This window comes from Ranitomeya imitator, chromosome 4 (genome assembly GCF_032444005.1).
Source record: "Ranitomeya imitator isolate aRanImi1 chromosome 4, aRanImi1.pri, whole genome shotgun sequence".
Taxonomy (NCBI): Eukaryota; Metazoa; Chordata; class Amphibia; order Anura; family Dendrobatidae; genus Ranitomeya; species Ranitomeya imitator.
The window spans coordinates 634,290,759-634,314,276 of NC_091285.1; the positions used below are offsets into that span (position 1 = coordinate 634,290,759).

At 44.9% G+C, this 23,518-nt stretch overlaps 1 long non-coding RNA gene across 1 annotated transcript; it reads right to left on the reverse strand.

Annotated features, from left to right (window-relative positions):
• Positions 1-233: 233 nt before the first annotated feature.
• On the reverse strand, positions 234-8,969 carry LOC138674313 (uncharacterized). Its single transcript, XR_011320591.1, has 2 exons — positions 8,714-8,969; positions 234-606 (listed from the first exon to the last, which is right to left on the reverse strand). It is a non-coding gene; the product is annotated as an uncharacterized lncRNA (long non-coding RNA).
• Positions 8,970-23,518: the final 14,549 nt, after the last annotated feature.

Below are 23,518 nucleotides of genomic sequence, written 5' to 3' on the forward strand. Positions count from 1 at the left end.
TTCTATAGGTGTTGGGATTAGATTTAGAGGCTTTGTATGTTCTACATCTACTGACAAAATATCAAGCCAAATCAACCAAATATGGAAGTATCAATTGAAGCTAGTATTAACAACTAATTCGATCAAAAATGGTCAGGAGTTTTTAGGAGAAAACACTTGAGTCTCAATCAAAATTCATCGAAAAACAATGGGACGGTCTACTGATAAGGAAGAAAGTCAAGGAGGTGAAACTCTTATTTTGGAGCTTCTGTGTTTACTTTACCTTGCAATATATGGTAGAACACCATGAAACAAGTCCTACAACCACACAATCGAGATTTACATAGAGCTTCGGGTAGCATGTACGAGAATACAACCTTCAGAGGATTTTTTAAGGAAAGACATTTTGGCTAAACAAAGATACACCATTAAAGTAAAACCATTATTGTTGCAAGGCAATATAAAAATCAAAGTACACTGGATAAGACATTGATCAGGATATTGGCTCAAGTTCAAATAAGAAAATAAAAAAGAATTTATGTTCAGCAACTGAAGTCTTCTCTCGATTAACATCTTTGATCTTCGTGTTCACTTGCATCTACAAGTATTCTTTGCACATTAAAGGACCTTAAAGACATAAAACATTATGTTCTTCATAAGTGATATTGAAGCAAATCTCCAAAATATTGCAAAATAGGTCTAAATGGAATTAAGTCATAGTACTAACTGGTGGCAAGAACTATAAAGACCAGTAGGGACTCCAACTATGTGGCTTAAGGTGAAGCTACAGTAACACCAGGTTAAAAGTGACATTTTTTTGCACTTACTTAATTATTTTTATTTTTAAAATCCACCTTCAAGTTCCACAGATAGGGGTCTTTTTATTTGGGGCTAATTTATATGGTCCTTACTAAAAGGGAGTAGCTAACAAAGTAATTATGCAGCGCAAGCTAAAGACATCCCCCTGGGAATCCCGTGAGCCGCATCCTTTTGTAAAGACTGTAAAAATTAAAACTAGATAGCAAAGAACCATATACCTAAACTGTATGGTAGAATTTTTTTAAAAAAATTTAATATTCAAGGGATCAGCAAGAATAAAATAACAGTAGAAACTGGCTATTTTGACCTGGTAACAGATTATTTTCGATCCGAGTGGAATCTGACAAAGCATCAGACCACACTCAGACCAGTGTTATGTTACATATTACATTTTTTTTACTAGGACAGAGTCTATCCGAGAAAAAAAAACTGCTGCATGCTTGATTTAGATTCGATATTCAGATCACACCCGGCCATAGAAGTCAATGAGTCCAGGTAAAAAATCGGATGACATCTGCCATAATGCTGAGGAAAAGTTGTGCCCAATAATCATGGTGAAAGGAGCATCCTCCTATCACTCAGCTATGCCTGCTTCTGCCATGAGACAAGATGAGCAGTCAAAGCAGGGCCTGACTTGCCATGGAGCAGTTACCACCAGGTGGGTCAGTTGAGTATGCCTGCAAAACTTATAACAGTATCAGCATCATCAGGGTGCTGATACTTAAGAGCTGTAGCAATGCAGAAAGTCATAGGCCCTCTGCTCCATCACTTACTCTGTCAGATCGCATACTACAACCGGCTTGCGGCATTTGGAGGCCTGTGGGATCCTCATGTTGTGTTTAGAGGTAGTATGGGGTCATTATGCTGTGTATAGGGGGTTATTGGTTATCTTACAGAGTATAGGGAGCTGTGGAGCATCATACTGTGCATATGAGGGTGTTTGGCATCATACGGAATATGGCGGACTATGGGGTATCATACAGTATATAGTATGTGCCATCACACTGTGTATAGATGCATATGGTCACCATCATAATGTGTGGGGGCTGTGGGGCCATTATACTGTATGTAGAGGACTGTGCATATTGGGCTGTGGAGACATCATGCTGTGTATATGGGGATATTGTATCCATCATATTGTGTGTGTGTGGTGCTGTGGGGTCATCATACTGTGTATGGGAGACTGTGGAGAGTAGGAACAGTATAGAAGAAGCAGTACAGAGATGAGGCACAGTATAAAGACGGGGCAGTATAAAGAGAAGAACACAATAATGAGGGGGACAAACTGAAAGGGCAGCATGGAGATAGGGACAGTGTGGTGGGAAACAGTGGACAGGGGAGAGCAGGAAGTAGGGAAAGTGTGGTGGTTATAGCTTATAAGGGGGAACGGAGTGGTGGTTATAGTTCATAAGGGCAGACTGTGTGGAGGCAATATTTTATAAGAGAGGACATTGTGAAGGCCATGTACCATAAGAGGGACAGTGTGGAAGTCATTTTTTGTGCAGGAAGTGAGGGGCATTTATAATTCATGGGCACAATACAGGCAAATATTTGTATTAAGAAGCTACACTTGCCTTCAAACTAGCCCTCACTTCTGCTAAACAGACCTATTTCACTAATCTTGTATCTTCAATATCCTACAACCCAAAACAACTGATCAGCACATTTAACTCTCTGCTCCGCCCCCCACTGCCACCATCAAATCGCCTCATCTCTTCTGAGGACTTTGCCACCTACTTCAAAAACAAGATCGACCAAACAAGGCAAACCTTTACTGTTCCACCACCCCAACCACTCCATATACCAGACCTCTGCACTTCCCCAATAACTTCCCTCTCCAACATTATTGAAGAAGAATTTACTTGCCTCCTTTCCAAATCACACCTCACCACCTGTGCACTTGACCCCATCTCTTCCCACCTGCTCCCCAACCTCACTAAGACGCTCATTCCAGCCCTAACCCATCTCTTCAACCTATCTCTATCTTCTGGCATGCCACCATCACACACATCCTCAAAAAAGCTAATTCTGACCCAACTGCTATGCCCAGCTATCGCCCCATATCCCTGCTCCCGTTTGCTTCCAAACTCCTTGAGTAGCATGTCCATGGTCAACTTTCCTCCCACCTCTCATCTAACTCTCTCCTTGACAACCTCCAATCTGGCTTCCACCCCTACCACTCCACCAAAATGGCTCTGACCAAAATTACTAGTGACTTACTCAGGGTGGTTTCACACTTGCGTTTTTGTCTGCAGCGTTTTTTGCACAAAAAAACGCATGCGTTTTTTCCCTATATTTAACATTGAAAACGCATGCGTTTTTTTGTACGCGTTTGGTCGTGTTTTGAAACGCATGCGTTTTTTTACTACATGCGTTCTTTTTCAGAAATGCAACTTGTAGTATTTTTGAGAGGCGTTTTTTTGACACATAAAAACGCATGCGTTTTCATGCGTTTTATTGTGTCAAAAAATACATTGGAGTCAATGGAAACGCATGTGTATTTTTGTGCATGCGTTTGCGTTAAAAACGCATGCGTTTTTATTAAAAAAAACAGAAAACACACTGGTATGCCACCCCCCACCATAAAGGTAATAAAGGGATCCTAACCCTAACCCTAAAGGGATCCTAACCCTAACCCTAAAGTGATCCTAACCCTATCCCTAACCCTATCCCTAACCCTAACCCTCCTACCCATAACCCTAACCCTAAAGGGATCCTAACCCTAACCCTACCCCTAACCCTAAAGGGATCCTAACCCTACCCCTAACCCTAACCCTAAAGGGATCCTAACCCTAACCCTACTTCTAACCCTAACCCTAACCCTACCCCTAACCCTAAAGGGATCCTAACCCTAACCCTACCCCTAACCCTAACCCTAACCCTAAAGGGATCCTAACCCTAACCCTAACCCTAATCCTTTTAGGGTTAGGGTTAGGATCCCTTTAGGCTTAAGGTTAGGGGTAGGGTTAGGGTTAGGATCCCTTTAGGGTTAGGGTTATGATCCCTACCCCTAACCCTACCCCTAACCCTAACTATTTCTGTTTATAGTGGGTTTTTTACTTTATTTTGATGATTGGCAGCTGTTACACATTTCTCAGCATGCGTTTAAAAAACGCAAACGCATGAAAAAACGCATGTAAACGCGTCAAAACGCAGCGTTTTTTTCACCACATTCAAAAACGCATGCGTCAAAAAAATGCAGCGTTTGCACGCGTTTACATGCGTTTTTTCACCATGCGTTTTTTTTTAAACGCATGCGTTTTGAAACGCAAGTGTGAAACCAGCCTCACAGCCAAAGCTAACAGACAGTTCTCCATCCTCCTCCTCCTCGACCTGTCCTCTGCTTTCGACACAGTCGACCACTGCCTACTGCTACAGATTCTTTCTTCCATCGGCATCAAAGGCCTTGCCCTGTCCTGGATTGCCACATACCTTTCCGACTGCACATTTAGCGTTTCCCACTCCCACACTACCTCCTCACTCCCCCCCTCTCTGTTGGAGTCCCTCAAGGCTCTGTCCTTAGGGCCTCTACTTTTTTCCATCTATACACTTTGTCTAGGACAACTCATAAAGTCCCATGGCTTCCAGTACCACCTATATGCGGAGGACACTCAGATCTACAGTACCTCTCTGGTTAAGATGTCGCCTCTCTTCAGTCCAGAATCCCGGAGTGTCTGTCAGACATATCCTCCTTCTTCAACTCTCGCTTCCTAAAACTCAATGTAGACAAAACCGAACTCATCATCTTTCCCCCATCTCGTGTATCCCCCCTACCTGATCTATCTATTATGGTAAACGGCATCACGCTCTCTCCCGCACCTGAAATCCACTTACTCAGGGTGGTTTCACACTTGCGTTTTTGTCTGCAGTGTTTTTTGCACAAAAAAACGCATGCGTTTTTTCCCTATATTTAACATTGAAAACGCATGCGTTTTTTTGTACGCGTTTGGTCGTGTTTTGAAACGCATGCGTTTTTTTACTACATGCGTTCTTTTTCAGAAATGCAACTTGTAGTATTTTTGAGAGGCGTTTTTTTGACACATAAAAACGCATGCGTTTTCATGCGTTTTATTGTGTCAAAAAATACATTGGAGTCAATGGAAACGCATGTGTATTTTTGTGCATGCGTTTGCGTTAAAAACGCATGCGTTTTTATTAAAAAAAACAGAAAACACACTGGTATGCCACCCCCCACCATAAAGGTAATAAAGGGATCCTAACCCTAACCCTAAAGGGATCCTAACCCTAACCCTAAAGTGATCCTAACCCTATCCCTAACCCTATCCCTAACCCTAACCCTCCTACCCATAACCCTAACCCTAAAGGGATCCTAACCCTAACCCTACCCCTAACCCTAAAGGGATCCTAACCCTACCCCTAACCCTAACCCTAAAGGGATCCTAACCCTAACCCTACTTCTAACCCTAACCCTAACCCTACCCCTAACCCTAAAGGGATCCTAACCCTAACCCTACCCCTAACCCTAACCCTAACCCTAAAGGGATCCTAACCCTAACCCTAACCCTAATCCTTTTAGGGTTAGGGTTAGGATCCCTTTAGGCTTAAGGTTAGGGGTAGGGTTAGGGTTAGGATCCCTTTAGGGTTAGGGTTATGATCCCTACCCCTAACCCTACCCCTAACCCTAACTATTTCTGTTTATAGTGGGTTTTTTACTTTATTTTGATGATTGGCAGCTGTTACACATTTCTCAGCATGCGTTTAAAAAACGCAAACGCATGAAAAAACGCATGTAAACGCGTCAAAACACAGCGTTTTTTTCACCACATTCAAAAACGCATGCGTCAAAAAAATGCAGCGTTTGCACGCGTTTACATGCGTTTTTTCACCATGCGTTTTTTTTTAAACGCATGCGTTTTGAAACGCAAGTGTGAAACCAGCCTCACAGCCAAAGCTAACAGACAGTTCTCCATCCTCCTCCTCCTCGACCTGTCCTCTGCTTTCGACACAGTCGACCACTGCCTACTGCTACAGATTCTTTCTTCCATCGGCATCAAAGGCCTTGCCCTGTCCTGGATTGCCACATACCTTTCCGACTGCACATTTAGCGTTTCCCACTCCCACACTACCTCCTCACTCCCCCCCTCTCTGTTGGAGTCCCTCAAGGCTCTGTCCTTAGGGCCTCTACTTTTTTCCATCTATACACTTTGTCTAGGACAACTCATAAAGTCCCATGGCTTCCAGTACCACCTATATGCGGAGGACACTCAGATCTACAGTACCTCTCTGGTTAAGATGTCGCCTCTCTTCAGTCCAGAATCCCGGAGTGTCTGTCAGACATATCCTCCTTCTTCAACTCTCGCTTCCTAAAACTCAATGTAGACAAAACCGAACTCATCATCTTTCCCCCATCTCGTGTATCCCCCCTACCTGATCTATCTATTATGGTAAACGGCATCACGCTCTCTCCCGCACCTGAAATCCGCTGCCTCGGGGTAACTCTCGATTCTGCCCTGTCCTTCAAACTGCACGTCCATACTCTTGCCACCTCCTGTCCTTCCAACTCAAAAATATTGCCAGAATCCGTCTCTTCCTCAGCCCACAATCTACTAAAACTCTTGTGCATGCCCTCATCATCTCCCGCCTCGATTACTGCAACACCCTCCTCTGTGGCCTCCCCGCTAACTCTCTTGCACTACTCCAGTCTGTCCTCAACTCTGCTTCTCGGCTAATCCACCTCTCTCCTCGCTACTCCAATGCTTCACCCCTCTGCTAATCCCTCCACTGGCTCCCAATTCCCCAACGAATCCAGTTCAAACTATTAACACTGATCTACAAAGCCATCCACAACCTGTCCCCTCCCTATATCTCTGAACTAATCTCCCACTATCTTCCCTCACGTAATCTTCAATCCTCCCGAGACCTCCTACTCTCCTCCACACTTATTCGTTCCTCACACAACCGCCTCCAAGATTTCTCCTGAATATCCCCCATCCTCTGGAATTCCATGCCTCAACACGTCCGATTATCCACCACTCTCGGATCCTTCTGACGGAACCTGAAAACCCATCTGCTGACTTACCAACCACCCGAGCTGCCGCCACTTCACCAACCACCCGAGCTGCCACCATGTCACCAACCACCCGAGCTGCCGCCACGTCACCAACCACCCGAGCTGCCGCCTTGTCACCAACCACCCAAGCTGCCGCATCACCACCAACCATCCAAGCTGCCGCGTCGCCACCGCCAGAGCTGCCGCCGCACCAACCACCCGAGCTGCCGCCTCACCACCACCAGTGCGGCAGCACACCGACCTCCTGTCTCTTCCCCATTATCCCAAAGAATGTAAGTCCGCAAGGACAGGGTCCTCTCCCCTCTGTACCAGTCTGTCACTGTAAATTTGTTTACTGTTAACGATATCTATAACCCTGTATGTAACCCCTTTTCACATGTACAGCACCATGGAATTAATGGTGCTATATAAATAAATAATAATAATAATGACACTCTTACACAAATTGTGACTCAATAAACAGTAAATTCCTGCATGTAGCAGCAGGAATGTAGATAAAAAACGTTTTTTTTCTTTTCCATTTCATTGTGGAGATACAGAACACTGAAATTACTGGGGCCAAATATGCTAATTTTTTTAATATTCAACAGGGCATTTAATTTCCATCTGCTCTGAGGGGGTGTAATTTCAGCCCATTATGATGCAGTCCAATCATAAAAAGGCAGCGTCATAGGGAGGAAAAGGTAGTCACCCACAATTGTAACTGAAGTGAAATGCGCAAGTTCAGAATTGTACTAGGGAGATCATCCGAGACTTTATCTATCTCATGCGCCAATGCTAAGAGTAAAGGTACCGTCACACTAGACGATATCGCTAGCGATCCGTGACGTTGCAGCGTCCTCGCTAGCGATATCGTCCAGTGTGACAGGCAGCAGCGATCAGGCCCCTGCTGGGAGATCGCTGGTCGGGGAAGAAAGTCCAGAACTTTATTTGGTCGCTGGACTCCCCGTAGACATCGCTGAATCGGCGTGTGTGACACCGATTCAGCAATGTCTTTGCTGGTAACCAGGGTAAACATCGGGTAACTAAGCGCAGGGCCGCGCTTAGTAACCCGATGTTTACCCTGGTTACCATCCTAAAAGTAAAAAAACAAACACTACATACTTACCTACCACTCTCTGTCCTCCAGCGCTGTGCTCAGCACTCCTCCTGCTCTGGCTGTGAGCGTCGGTCAGCCGGAAAGCAGAGCGGTGACGTCACCGCTCTGCTTTCCGGCTGCCCGGCGCTCACAGCCAGACCAGAGAAGCAGAGCGCCGAGGACAGACAGCGGAAGGTAAGTATGTAGCGTTTGTTTTTTTACTTTTTAGGATGGTAACCAGGGTAAACATCGGGTTACTAAGCGCGGCCCTGCGCTTAGTTACCCGATGTTTACCCTGGTTACCGGGGACCTCGGGATCGTTGGTCGCTGGAGAGCTGTCTGTGTGACAGCTCTCCAGCGACCAAACAGCGACGCTGCAGCGATCCGGATCGTTGTCGGTATCGCTGCAGCGTCGCTATGTGTGACGGTACCTTAATACTTAGCCATAGTAGGTCGGCCATATTCTTCCCCTCTGATGCTGCCATCCTCCGCCTATCTGCGAACTTTCCCTATAGGAAGTACCGAGAGGGAAGCATTGTCAGTGTGGTCACCTGAGGCAGATAATCTCACCTAACCATGCTGGCACGGTTTCTGACCTCACCGGGCATAAAACACTAGGAATATTGCATTTCTGTAAAGCTGCTAAACAAGTTGATGTTGAGGCTTTTTTTTGCAGCCTAGAGGTATAAAGGCACGCGGGGAACAGCCGTCAGTTAGCCTCGGTATCTTGGGTGAACCGTAAATGTGGATCTAATCTATAAAACCAGATCTGATCCAGACCAGACATTTCTATAATTGTTACTTACCGGTTCAGCAAAATTCTTCTGATTTTTAAATATTAGGCTGTAATTATAATAATGTCCTTCAGGTCTTTGATAAGCCAGGGGAGGTGGCGGAGCAGCCAGATCTCAGCAGGAGGAGGTTTGTGAAGTAGCATGTACTTGAATCACACAAGAGGCCTATTCCGGAGTGCTGCCAAATCTGATGAAGCCAGGCCACCACGGTGAAATGTAGTCATGGGTGCTTCTAGGAAGAGGATTGTGAAAGAAATAATCTGCAATCTTCAGCCTAAGGGTCGTATTAGGAGAGAAGCAAGGAGTATGTTGATGCATTTACAAGTTATTCCCCCAGAGCAGTGTCACATGAGTGTTCCTGAATGGCACCGAATCAGACTGTGACTGTGAAATTTGCAAGATATTATTTACCCGTAACCAGAGTCTATGTGAGATTATAGGTATAATATAGGGACTGGTGGGACATTTTCTCGGAACCTAGGGATGGGGTCTCCAACGAGCCAATCTACTTTGGCTAGGGTAACAAACAAATGGTATGCCTTGGCTGCGATGAATGGAAGCCTAGCCACATCTGATGTCGTAACATTTTATGATTGAAGTCTGGTTAAACCCTATAGAGGCCCCTAAAAAGTTGAAAGATTGGGTGTCCTCCAGTAATTATAACAATAATTGTAATACACTAATTCAATTTTCATAGTTTCTTAATTTTGCTCCATATTAGGGGGAAAATACCTTCCCGACTCCATACGGCAATGAGACTAGGTCCCTGGATCAACGTCCTTCACAGAATCTAGTGGCCATAACCTGTAATATTATATTTATCAAGAAAGGCATCCAGGCTCTCATTGAATTTTAGCAGTGAATCAACCATTGTAACATCATGTGGCAGAGAGCTCCATAGTCTCACTGCTCTTACAGTAAAGAATCTGCATCTCTGATTATTATTTAACCTTGTTTATTCTAGAATTGTATTAAGCAGAACAATAGTTAAGTTAAACAAACTTCATTATGAGTCACCCGCCAGGGCCTGGGAGTACCGGGCCCAGTCACAATTAAAGGGGTGGTCGCAGTGGCAGCGACCCGGTCCGTGGACCTGGGTGCCCAAGTAAAAGGGACGGTCTTTAAAGGGGTTGTGGAAATATTGAAAGTTCGTGACGCCACCTGTGGTTCACTGTCAGAGGTGACCAACACTGCTTAACACTAGGACTACTGGTATAGTCAATTTGACTACTTACTTGCAGTAGTTCTAGTCAGGGTTCACGAGTCCAGTAGTCCTAGTGTTAAAGGGGTCCTCTGGGGGTGCTGCAGCAAAGATGATGTCACTTCCCACATGTGAAGCGGGGTCCCCAGGGCCCTCTGTGTGTTTGGCAAGGATGGGGAATGCCGGCAAATAAATGGAGGACACAGGGTTGCAGTCTTTTCCTGGTTTACTGGTGTTAAGCAGCCTCAGCCCGGGGTACCGGCAACAGGTGTAGATGGAGTCCATGCAGCCTGAAGACAAGAGGAAATCCCTTTGACAGGTCAGTTTGGGAGCCTTCCACTATGCGCTGGTCTATAGTCCCTAGACAGGTCAGTTTGGGAGCCTTCCACTATGCACTGGTCTGTAGTCCCTTGCTGCCTGTAGTTATCTAACAAGGTTCTCTTTTTCCCCTGTCTAGGGACAGTACCTGAATGGTAGGACTCTGATTGCTGCTGTACCTCAGGCATTATGTGGGCAAGTCCCTTTTATTTTCCTGCCCTCTGGGTCTGCCGTGGGACCTGTAGTTCCTCATGACCTCGGGCTCCCGGTGCCCGGTTTCTGCACTCAGCTTAGAGGGGCCCAGTTGCAGCCCTCCTCTAGGTCTCAAGTTCCTCTGTGCTCCTTCACTGTCTGCTCCAGACTAACTGACTCCTCCCCCAGACCAGGATGTATATAGGGAAGCTCCCCTTAAACCGGGTTTAGAGCTCCCCCATCTGGCCTGGAGTCAGAAAGTGTTGCATGTAAGATTACCTGCCAAAGGGATCCCTCCTGTCTCCAGGTATGGCATTACCCTCCCAGAGAGGAAGGCAGCACCACTGTGGTACCCAAACTCCAGGGGTGCCACATTTATAATTCAGAAAAGGTAATTAATTGACATCGACCTCGGGTGTAGGCCTACACTGTATATATTCATTTGTGTTCCCAAAGCTTTTACTTACAAATGTTCTATTATGATCTAGAGTTGGCGAGAACCTGTGGCCATAAAACCTCTCCTCTGCTCCCACTCCCCATTCTGGCCAATCACACAGTTACCACAACCGATTGCATAGATGTCTCTCTTCTGCTACTCATACAGTATATTCTTGAATATCCCCTACAACTGCTGAAACATCGCATCACTGCCACTTACTGTAATGTTCTCATCGCAGCTCCATTTCTCCAGCTGACCTCCAATGTCAGCACACAGATTGTAAATTTCTTTTAACATCAAATCAATATTATTTTTCATCCGTTGTGCCCCCCAAAAATGGGACTTATAGGCTGGTGCCTACTATGCCTATCTGGTAATCCAGAACTGATTGTAGGCAATATGAATGTCCAACCATAGTCTAAAAACATGCTGATAGACGTAGAGAAGTGGAGAAGTGCAGTAGCTTCCAGATATACAAAATTTTTCTTAGATATGGTGTAACTTTCTGATCAGGAAAAGGGGCTCATCTACAAAGACCCTCACTAATCTTGAGAATGAAGGAGTTCCAAGACAAGTTTAGTAAAAAGGGCTTTGATTTACTTTTGCAGTGAATCTGTTGGCAGTCAGATGGGATGAAAAATAAAACTTTAAAGAAAATCTGTCACTAGATTTATTCTTTTCAATCTGAGAGCATCATAAAATAGGGACAGAAACTCTGATTGCAGCAATGTGTCACGTACTGGGCTTCTTGCTGGAGCTTTGACAATACTTTTTTATTTACTGCAGCTCTGCTAGTACTCTCAATGATGAGTACAGTCTAACACCACCTGCACCACTGATTGACAGCTTTCTGCCTACACTGTGCATAGTCAAAAAGATGATAATGGATGTTAATGGTAATGGAAGGTAGCGGACATGGTTGGAGCTCATGAATATTGAGAACTACTATACATAGTATGAGCTTATCACTGAGAAGATTAGCAGAGCTGCAGCAGATAAAATAATGTTTTAAAACTACAGGAAAAGGCTAAATAGGTGATATATTGCTAGAATCAGAGTCTCTGCCCCTACATCATGCTGCTTTCAGATAAGGCCGAAAAAACCTGGTGCTCTATTCCACTTAAAGGAACCTGTCACCAGGTTTTCTGAATATATAGCCACTACCTTTAATGCCTCTTTTACAGCAGTCTAGCCAGCTCTATACTGTATAAGTCCCCAACGCATGGTGGTGCAGCATTTGAAGGTGATAAAAAAAGAAAATATGCACAGGATGGGTCGTGTATGTATTTTGAGCCCATTTCTATACCATTTTTGGCTAACCAAGGATATAACATACTGTACCTATGCCCAATGGACAGGAGGAAACATTACCCGTCCTCCGGCCCTGTTTATAATCTCTGTTCTTAAACTTTTTAATTATTGCTTTTTAATGATAAATGCTTTACTGTATTTTTGAATTTGTCATTGTATATCTTGTACCAGGTTCAATTGTATATTGGCTATAAAGAGTTATTATTTGTGGTAACCTTCTAAACCCAAGGGAAGGGCAATCCTTCAGCCATGGTTCCCTGGAGGTTTCCTCCACAGGGGTTTTTCCTCTCCTGAGCGCTGTAGGATGACTCTTTGTGAGTCGGGGGTTTGCCAAGTTTAGTCCCATTAATGCTTTTGCAGAGACTTCTAGTTTTCAAGATTACAAAATGATTTAATTATTAAAAGAAAAAGTGTCAAATGAGACTTGGAATTTATAACCCGTCATGGCTTTGCGGTGTAGGAGTCAGGTGGAAGTTGCAGACAAGTTAAGGTGGACTCATTTTAACTATAATAGAGGATGTAAAACCTCATGGTGGTGAGCAGGCTTGGCTTTGGTGGCCAGCCTCAAGGACGTTGTAATGGTAACATCAATCAGGGGAGGGCACAGTGGTTAAGCACAGGAGTGAGGATAATAGGGTCATTGGTGCCCTGAAAGTTTACTAGCTCTGCTTGAATGACAAGCCAGTGTGTGCCGCCCCCTTATGGCTGTCCTGGTGCTGTATGTCAGACAGCTGGGGATGTCACAGTACTTGTGAATCCCAATGTACTAGCACTCCACCTGACTCCTACTGTGATTATTTAATCCTGTGATTTGAATAAAAGTTGTGGCCATTTTGACAACCATAATAATGTGTTTTGTGTATTTATTTTAGTACCTAGGTTTACAGTAGTTTTGGCGGTTTTAAGAAGGAGTGGGGTCCATCCCATATCCAAAAGTCATGATAAAGAAGACAGGGGAGCTGGATTATCCCTTTAAGGAATAAGTAAAATGGTTCTATGTCAGAAATAGTAATATTTGATGGCATGATTGCTCAGGCTATAGACCTAACAGCCATTACCACTTTTTATTATTTGCTTTGTTTTACCCTTTTCAAGGTACAATAAGCCCTGATAACATTTCAGACATCCCCACAATAATTTAAAAGCAGCCCGTTCAGTATTGGCATTCATCACAATTGACATTTCTTACCTTTAGATCTGCGGCTAATTTATACTGCGGTCTTTAAAGTGAATAATTTTCACATTTCCATACTTAAGATTTCAATCACGTAGAGAGGAATCCTGGGCAGTAGAAGCACATTTGCCAGTCATAGAAAAGGGCTTTGTTCCCTCGCCACAGGTTGCAAGTCTTGTCAATGCACTGCAGGGGGCGTCTCATCTGAAGTACCGGCTTAGCAGGACACTGGCTAGGTACGGCACAGCTCTGTTTGCCGCTTGAAGTTTGCCTTAGTGACATTTATTTCTTTGTGGCTTAGTGAAGAAATAAATCCTGACAATAAAACACACACGGATCGGTTAGAAAAGAATGGGAGGATATTTTACCACACAAGAGCTTACAATCTCGAGGGAAGTCGGTGGCCGTCAAAGCCTCCTATTTATATATACATCAGTTGGTCTATTATGTACAGAAAGGTAATTGGGGCAGTAATTACATAATATGGCATAGAGCAAGTAAAAAACCTGAAAAATACGCTGTAGTGTTTAAGTAGAAGTCTATGAGAGCAGGAGGGGGAGCGCGAGCGGACGGCTCCAGAGTATGTTCACATTTTCAACGTTTGCCTAAGGCAAATCAAAAGCGAATTTACAAGAGGATCCTGGTTAGAAACCAAAACGGTATGTGCACATGACACCTTTCTGCTTGAAACCTCCCTTCAAAAAAATGAGCAAAAGAAAGAACATAATGATTTCTATGTAAAAACGATTCTCTGTTCATATGTTCAGTTTTTTGAGTGATTTTTATCTGCGAGTTTGGATTAGTAAGGTACTATGATAATGCTGTATGGATTACAAAAGGTGCTATTTAACCCTTAATCCGTAACTGAGATGTCTGATACTGCCTAAGGCTGCCGTCACACTATCAGTATTTGGTCAGTATTTTACATCAGTATTTGTAAGCCAAAACCAGGAGTGGAACAAATAGAGGAAAAGTATAATAGAAACATATGCACCACTTCTGTATTTATCACCCACTCCTGGTTTTGGCTTACAAATACTGATGTAAAATACTGACCAAATACTGCTAGTGTGATGGCAGCCTAACCCAGAGTTTGGCACCCTAACAGTTGCAATTATGGTTCCCCTGCTCACCGACAGCTGTCCCTCAAAAGCCCTAAGTTACTTTGTTATAACTTAGATGCAGTCCCATACATATGTTTTAGAGGACTGGGTGTAGTATAATGTGGGGCGGTAGCCGCTGGTGAGGCACTCATCTCCCTTTACTCCCCGGGGAGCAAAATGAAAGCGTGGGTCCTGACTGGGAGTGTGGACTTGCGCTGTGAGGGCCTTACGCCCTGGCAGGTTGTGGATAACCTGTGGTGTGGGATGGCCTGGACCATAGTATCCACAGTTCAATATACAAGAAAAAGAGGAGGTGGGACAGGGAAGGTTAGGAGCTTGACACGCCGAGACATGCATCTGTAAGCCGTTGCAAATGAATGTAGCTGGTGGGTGCCGTACCTGCTGGTGATTTCAGTTGAAGTAGAAGAAAGGAAAAGGGAATATCCAGCACGTCCATCCAGTGTAAGTAAAATATCCAAAATGTATTAATTTTGGATATTTTACTTACACTGGATGGACGTGCTGGATATTCCCTTTTCCTTTCTTCACAGTTCAATATAGGAGACCGTCATTCAAAAATAAAGTCTTCACTGAACGATCTACATATACAAGAGATAGTGGGTACTTAATCTTAAAGTCTCGTAAAGCAGGGGTCCCCAACTCCAGTCCTCAAGGCCCACCAACATGTCATGTTTTCAGGATTTCCTTAGTCGTGCCCAGGTAATAATTGCATCACCTGTGCAATGCAAAGGAAATCCTGAAAACATGACCTATTGGTGGGCCTTGAGGACTGGAGTTGGGGACCCCTGTCGTAAAGCATTTTATCTCTCACCATATCCTTTCTCTGTAGTTCTACTCAAGGACTTTTCAGACACATTGTTCCATCCAACTTCACCAAAAGCAAGCCTAAACGCTTCAGTCCTGATCAGCAAATCTCCGCAATCACTTAGCGATTCCGCGCCCTATTTCTTCTACTACTGTCGCCATGGATCTATGTCTCGGGACCCCCTCTAGTCCCACAAAATCTGCCCTGTTTACAGTTTACAGCTCAAAAGTTTACATAGCCCCTACAGAATTTTTGCTTTATTGGACTTTTTTCAGAGAATAACACCAAAACTTTTTCTCCACTCATGGTTAGTGGTTGGGTGAAGCCATTTATTGTCAAACTACTGTGTTTTCTCTTTTTAAATCCTAATGACAACCCAAAACATCCAAATGACCCTGATCAAAAGTTCACATACCCTGGTGATTGGCCACATCACATCACAAAAGTTCACATACCCTGGTGATTCTGTGCATGATAACATGCACAGAAGTTGACACAAATGGGTTTGAATGGCTACTAAACGTAACATCCTCACCTGTGACCTGTTTGCTTGTAATCAGTGTGAGTGCATAAAAGCTGAGTGAGTTTCTAGGATCCAGACAGACTCTTGCATCTTTCATCCAGCCACTGATGTTTCTGGATTGTGAGTCATAAGGAAAGCAAAAGAATGGTCAACAGATCTACGGGAAAAGTAGTTGAACTATATAAACCAGGAAAGGGATACAAAAAGATATCCAAGGAATTGATGATGCCAGTCAGCAGGGTTCAAACTGTGATTTACAAATGGAAAATCAGGGGCTCTGTGAAAATAAAACCACAGTCAGGTTGACCAACAAAAATCTCGTCCACATCCACTTTGGGATGCAAAGAAAAACCCACAAATAACATCAGCTGAAATACTGGACTCTCTGAAAACTAGCGGTGTGGCTATTTCAAGATGCACAGTGTTGTGAATTCTGTGGCAGAGCTCCCTCCTGTGGTCACAAGTGGTACTTCGGCTGATTCTCTCTGTGAGCTTCTGTTGGTGGAGGGAAGTGGTACTGCGGCTTCTGAGTTTCCTCCCTCAGGTGATCTGGTGAGGTCGTTAGGTGCTTCTCTACTTAACTCCACCTAATGCTTTGATCCTGGCTTCCTGTCAATGTTCCAGTGTTGGACTTGCTTTTCCCTGGATCATTCCTGTGGCCTGCTGCTCTGCATAGCTAAGTTCTTCTTTGCTATTTGTTTGCTATTTTTTCTGTCCAGCTTGTCTAATTTGTTGCTGGTAGCTCTGGGACGCAAAGGGTGTACCTCCGTGCCGTTAGTTCGGTACGGAGGGTCTTTTTGCCCCCTTTGCGTGGTTTTCTTTAGGGTTTTGTGTAGACCGCAAAGTTACCTTTTCTATCCTCGATCTGTTAAGAAAGTCGGGCCTCACTTTGCTGAATTTATTTCATCTCTACGTTTGTCTTTTCATCTTAACTCACAGTCATTATATGTGGGGGGCTGCCTTTTCCTTTGGGGTATTTCTCTGAGGCAAGGTAGGCTTATTTTCTATCTTCAGGCTAGTTAGTTTCTCAGGCTGTGCCGAGTTGCATAGGCAGAGTTAGGCGCAATCCACGGCTGCCTCTAGTGTTGTTTGGAGAGGATTAGGGATTGCGGTCTGCAGAGTTCCCACGTCTCAGAGCTCGTTCTATGATTTTGGGTTATTGTCAGATCACTGTATGTGCTCTGACCGCTATGTCCATTGTAGTACTGAATTGTCTTTCATAACAGTACAGGAAGCCAAAAGTACTAATGATTCTCAATAGAGGGAAAAAAGAAGTTCTGAGACCATTTTTTTTTCTTTGCACTGTGTTTTGCCTTTTTTTTTCCCTAGACATTTGGGTGGTTCAGTACACAGGTGTAGCGATGGACATTAGAAGTCTGTCTTCATTTGTGGATCAGCTCTCGGCAAGAGTACAAAAGATTCAAGACACTATTGATCAGAAAGCTATGTTGGAACCAAGAATTCCTATTCCTGATTTGTTTTTTGGAGATAGAACTAAGTTTCTGAGTTTCAAAAATAATTGTAAATTATTTCTGGCCTTGAAACCTCGCTCCTCTGGTGATCCAGTTCAACAGGTTTTGATTGTTATTTCTTTTTTGCGCGGCGACCCTCAGGACTGGGCATTTTCTCTTGCGCCAGGAGATCCTGCATTGAGTAATATCGATGCGTTTTTCCTGGCGCTCGGATTGCTGTACGATGAACCTAATTCAGTGGATCAGGCAGAGAAAAATTTGCTGGCTCTTTGTCAGGGTCAGGATGAGATAGAGGTATATTGTCAGAAATTTAGAAAGTGGTCCGTGCTCACTCAATGGAATGAATCTGCGCTGGCAGCTATGTTCAGAAAGGGTCTCTCTGAAGCCCTTAAGGATGTCATGGTGGATTTCCTATGCCTGCTGGTTTGAATGAGTCTATGTCTTTGGCCATTCAGATCGGTCGACGCTTGCGTGAGCGTAAATCTGTGCACCATTTGGCGGTATTACCTGAGCTTAAACCTGAGCCTATGCAGTGCGATAGGACTTTGACGAGAGTTTAAAGGCAAGAACACAGACGTCTGAATGGGCTGTGTTTCTACTGTGGTGATTCCACTCATGCTATCTCTGATTGTCCTAAGCGCACTAAGCGGTTCGCTAGGTCTGCCACCATTGGTAAGGTACAGTCAAAATTTCTTTTGTCCGTTACCTTGATCTGCTCTTTGTCATCGTATTCTGTCATGGCATTTGTGGATTCAGGCGCTGCCCTGAATTTGATGGACTTGGAGTATGCTAAGCGTTGTGGGTTTCTCTTAGAGCCCTTGCAGTGTCCTATTCCATTGAGAGGAATTGATGCCACGCCTTTGGCCAAGAATAAGCCTCAATACTGGACCCAGCTGACCATGTGCATGGCTCCTGCACATCAGGAGGTTATTCGCTTTCTGGTGTTGCATAATCTGCATGATGTGGTCGTGTTGGGGTTGCCATGGCTACAAGCCCATAATCCTGTATTAGATTGGAAATCCATGTCGGTGTCCAGCTGGGGTTGTCAGGGGGTACATGGTGATGTTCCATTTCTGTCAATTTTGTCATCCACCCCTTCTGAGGTTCCAGAGTTCTTGTCTGATTACCGGGATGTATTTGATGAGCCCAAGTCCGATGCCCTACCTCCGCATAGGGATTGTGATTGTGCTATCAATTTGATTCCTGGTAGTAAATTCCCAAAAGGTCGACTGTTTAATTTATCCGTGCCTGAGCACGCCGCTATGCGCAGTTATGTGAAGGAATCCCTGGAGAAGGGGCATATTCGCCCGTCATCGTCACCATTAGGAGCAGGGTTCTTTTTTGTAGCCAAGAAGGATGGTTCGCTGAGACCTTGTATAGATTACCGCCTTCTAAATAAGATCACGGTTAAATTTCAGTACCCCTTGCCATTGTTATCTGATTTGTTTGCTCGGATTAAGGGGGCTAGTTGGTTCACCAAGATAGATCCTCGTGGTGCGTATAATCTGGTGCGAATCAGGCGAGGAGATGAATGGAAAACTGCATTTAATACGCCCGAGGGTCATTTTGAGTATCTAGTGATGCCATTCGGACTTGCCAATGCTCCATCAGTGTTTCAGTCCTTTATGCATGACATCTTCCGAGAGTACCTGGATAAATTCCTGATTGTGTACTTGGATGATATTTTGATCTTCTCGGATGATTGGGAGTCTCATGTGAAGCAGGTCAGAACAGTTTTTCAGGTCCTGCGTGCTAATACTTTGTTTGTGAAGGGATCAAAGTGTCTCTTTGGTGTGCAGAAGGTTTCATTTTTGGGGTTCATCTTTTCCCCTTCTACTATCGAGATGGATCCTGTTAAGGTCCAAGCCATCCATGATTGGACTCAGCCGACATCTCTGAAAAGTCTGCAAAAGTTCCTGGGCTTTGCTAATTTTTATCGTCGCTTCATCTGCAATTTTTCTAGTATTGCCAAACCATTGACCGATTTGACCAAGAAGGGTGCTGATTTGGTCAATTGGTCTTCTGCTGCTGTGGAAGCTTTTCAAGACTTGAAGCGTCGTTTTTCTTCTGCCCCTGTGTTGTGTCAACCAGATGTTTCTCTTCCGTTCCAGGTCGAGGTTGATGCTTCTGAGATTGGAGCAGGGGCTGTTTTGTCGCAGAGAGGTTCTGATTGCTCAGTGATGAAACCATGCGCTTTTTTTTCCAGGAAGTTTTCGCCTGCTGAGCGAAATTATGATGTGGGCAACCGAGAGTTGCTGGCCATGAAGTGGGCATTCGAGGAGTGGCGTCATTGGCTTGAAGGAGCTAAGCATCGCGTGGTGGTATTGACTGATCATAAGAACTTGACTTATCTTGAGTCTGCTAAGCGGTTGAATCCTAGACAGGCTCGTTGGTCGCTGTTTTTTGCCCGTTTTGACTTTGTGATTTCGTACCTTCCGGGCTCTAAAAATGTGAAGGCGGATGCTCTGTCTAGGAGTTTTGTGCCCGACTCTCCGGGTTTGTCTGAGCCGGCGGGTATCCTCAAGGAAGGAATAATTGTGTCTGCCATCTCCCCTGATTTGCGGCGGGTGCTGCAAAAATTTCAGGCTAATAAACCTGATCGTTGTCCAGCGGAGAGACTGTTTGTCCCTGATAGGTGGACCAATAAAGTTATCTCTGAGGTTCATTGTTCGGTGTTGGCTGGTCATCCTGGAATCTTTGGTACCAGAGAGTTGGTGGCTAGATCCTTTTGGTGGCCGTCTCTGTCGCGGGATGTGCGTGTTTTTGTGCAGTCCTGTGGGATTTGTGCTCGGGCTAAGCCCTGCTGTTCTCGTGCCAGTGGGTTGCTTTTGCCCTTGCCGGTCCCGAAGAGGCCTTGGACACATATCTCTATGGATTTTATTTCTGATCTTCCCGTTTCTCAAAAGATGTCAGTCATTTGGGTGGTCTGTGATCGCTTTTCTAAGATGGTCCATCTGGTACCCTTGTCTAAAATGCCTTCCTCCTCTGATTTGGTGCCATTGTTCTTCCAGCATGTGGTTCGTTTACATGGCATTCCAGAGAATATCGTTTCTGACAGAGGTTCCCAGTTTGTTTCAAGGTTTTGGCGAGCCTTTTGTGGTAGGATGGGCATTGACTTGTCTTTTTCCTCGGCTTTCCATCCTCAGACTAATGGCCAGACCGAACGAACCAATCAGACCTTGGAAACATATCTGAGATGCTTTGTTTCTGCCGATCAGGATGACTGGGTGTCCTTTTTGCCTTTGGCTGAGTTCGCCCTTAATAATCGGGCCAGCTCGGCTACCTTGGTTTCGCCATTTTTCTGCAATTCTGGGTTCCATCCTCGTTTCTCTTCAGGACAGGTTGAGTCTTTGGACTGTCCTGGTGTGGATACTGTGGTGGACAGGTTGCAGCAGATTTGGACTCATGTAGTGGACAATTTGACCTTGTCCCAGGAGAAGGCTCAACGTTTCGCTAATCGCAGACGCCGTGTGGGTCCCCGACTTCGTGTTGGGGATCTGGTTTGGTTATCTTCTCGTCATATTCCTATGAAGGTTTCCTCTCCTAAGTTTAAACCTCGTTTCATTGGTCCGTATAGGATTTCTGAGGTTCTTAATCCTGTGTCTTTTCGTCTGACCCTTCCAGATTCTTTTTCCATATATAACGTATTTCATAGGTCATTGTTGAGGAGATACGTGGCACCTGTGGTTCCATCTGTTGATCCTCCTGCCCCGGTTTTGGTGGAGGGGGAGTTGGAGTATATTGTGGAGAAGATTTTGGATTCTCGTGTTTCTAGACGGAAACTCCAGTATCTGGTTAAATGGAAGGGTTATGCTCAGGAAGATAATTCCTGGGTTTTTGCCTCTGATGTCCATGCTCCCGATCTTGTTCGTGCCTTTCATGTGGCTCATCCTGGTCGGCCTGGGGGCTCTGGTGAGGGTTCGGTGACCCCTACTCAAGGGGGGGGTACTGTTGTGAATTCTGTGGCAGAGCTCCCTCCTGTGGTCACAAGTGGTACTTCGGCTGATTCTCTCTGTGAGCTTCTGTTGGTGGAGGGAAGTGGTACTGCGGCTTCTGAGTTTCCTCCCTCAGGTGATCTGGTGAGGTCATTAGGTGCTTCTCCACCTAATGCTTTGATCCTGGCTTCCTGTCAATGTTCCAGTGTTGGACTTGCTTTTCCCTGGATCATTCCTGTGGCCTGCTGCTCTGCATAGCTAAGTTCTTCTTTGCTATTTGTTTGCTATTTTTTCTGTCCAGCTTGTCTAATTTGTTGCTGGTAGCTCTGGGACGCAAAGGGTGTACCTCCGTGCCGTTAGTTCGGTACGGAGGGTCTTTTTGCCCCCTTTGCGTGGTTTTCTTTAGGGTTTTGTGTAGACCGCAAAGTTACCTTTTCTATCCTCGATCTGTTAAGAAAGTCGGGCCTCACTTTGCTGAATCTATTTCATCTCTACGTTTGTCTTTTCATCTTAACTCACAGTCATTATATGTGGGGGGCTGCCTTTTCCTTTGGGGTATTTCTCTGAGGCAAGGTAGGCTTATTTTCTATCTTCAGGCTAGTTAGTTTCTCAGGCTGTGCCGAGTTGCATAGGCAGAGTTAGGCGCAATCCACGGCTGCCTCTAGTGTTGTTTGGAGAGGATTAGGGATTGCGGTCTGCAGAGTTCCCACGTCTCAGAGCTCGTTCTATGATTTTGGGTTATTGTCAGATCACTGTATGTGCTCTGACCGCTATGTCCATTGTAGTACTGAATTGTCTTTCATAACAGCACACTAAGGAGGCAGTTGAAGAAGAATGGGCTGCATGGTCGAGTCGCCAGAAGAAAGCCATTACTACACAAATGCCACAGAGTATCTTACCTACAATACGCAAAACAGCACAGAGACAAGCCTCAAAACTTCTGGAACAAGGTAATTTGGAGTGATGAGACCAAAATTTAACTTTTTGGCCACAACCATAAATGTTACATTTGGCCTACATTAGGGTATTGCATATGTTACAATAATGAACACGTAACATATTTATATAATGTGCATGGGTGGTCACACGGATGGAGGAGAAGGCGCAACAGAAGGGACCTGCCACCACCTTACTCAAACACGGGGAAAAGATACAGATGTTGTCCACAGTGGGATTTGAACCCAGAACCCCAGCGCTGCAAGGCTGCAGTGCAAACCACTGAACCACCATGCTGCCCTGTTTAAGTCTGTTTCCTTCAGAGTTGCACGCTCAGAGGTTCATCACTCGGCATCCTCCACATGGACCCTTCTCTGGAAGGCCACTATGACTAGTCAGTCGCTTTTCCTCAGGATCTCTCTACCCCTGGTCTTAAGTTTCCTCTTCTTATGGATCACCCCTATGGAAGCACTGCTCACTTGCCACTCCAAACTCGAAGTCCTTAATTACAGAAAGCAGTCACTTTACCTAACACTAAGCCCCTCCCACTATGTGCTAGTCCCAAACATTAACTCTCTTACACTAATGTCCTGACCTAAACTACAGTCAACTATCTATCTGAATTCTACCTATCTTATACACTAAGTTTTAGACTGTACATTACTAACATTATCTATAACACTCTATACAGTAGGAAGCTTGATAGTAGATCAGTATGCCAAGATGATATGTTTAACATGTTGTGGCTAGTGTTGAGCGATACCGTCCGATACTTGAAAGTATCGGTATCGGATAGTATCGGCCGATACCCGAAAAATATCGGATATCGCCGATACCGATATCCGATACCAATACAAGTCAATGGGACATCAAGTATCGGAAGGTATTCTCATGGTTCCCAGGGTCTGAAGGAGAGGAAACTCTCCTTCAGGCCCTGGGATCCATAGGGATGTGTAAAATAAAGACTTAAAATGAAAAATATTGATATATTTACCTCTCCGGCGGCCCCTGAACTCAGCGCGGGTAACCGGCAGGCTTCTTTGTTCAAAATCAGCGCTTTTAGGACCTGAGAATCACGTCCCGGCTTCTGATTGGTCGCGGGCCGCCCATGTGACCGCCACGCGACCAATCACAAGCCGCGACGTCACCGCAAGCTATTAACGCGCTCATTTTTAAAAATGAGCACGGTAATGACTTTCAAAGACGTAGCGGCTTGTGATTGGTCGCGGCCACGCGACCAATCACAAGCCGCGACGTCACCGCAAGCTATTAACGCGCTCATTTTTAAAAATGAGCGCGTTAATGGCTTTCAAAGACGTAGCGGCTTGTGATTGGCTGCGTGGCCGCGACCAATCACAAGCCGCGACATCACCGCAAGCTATTAACG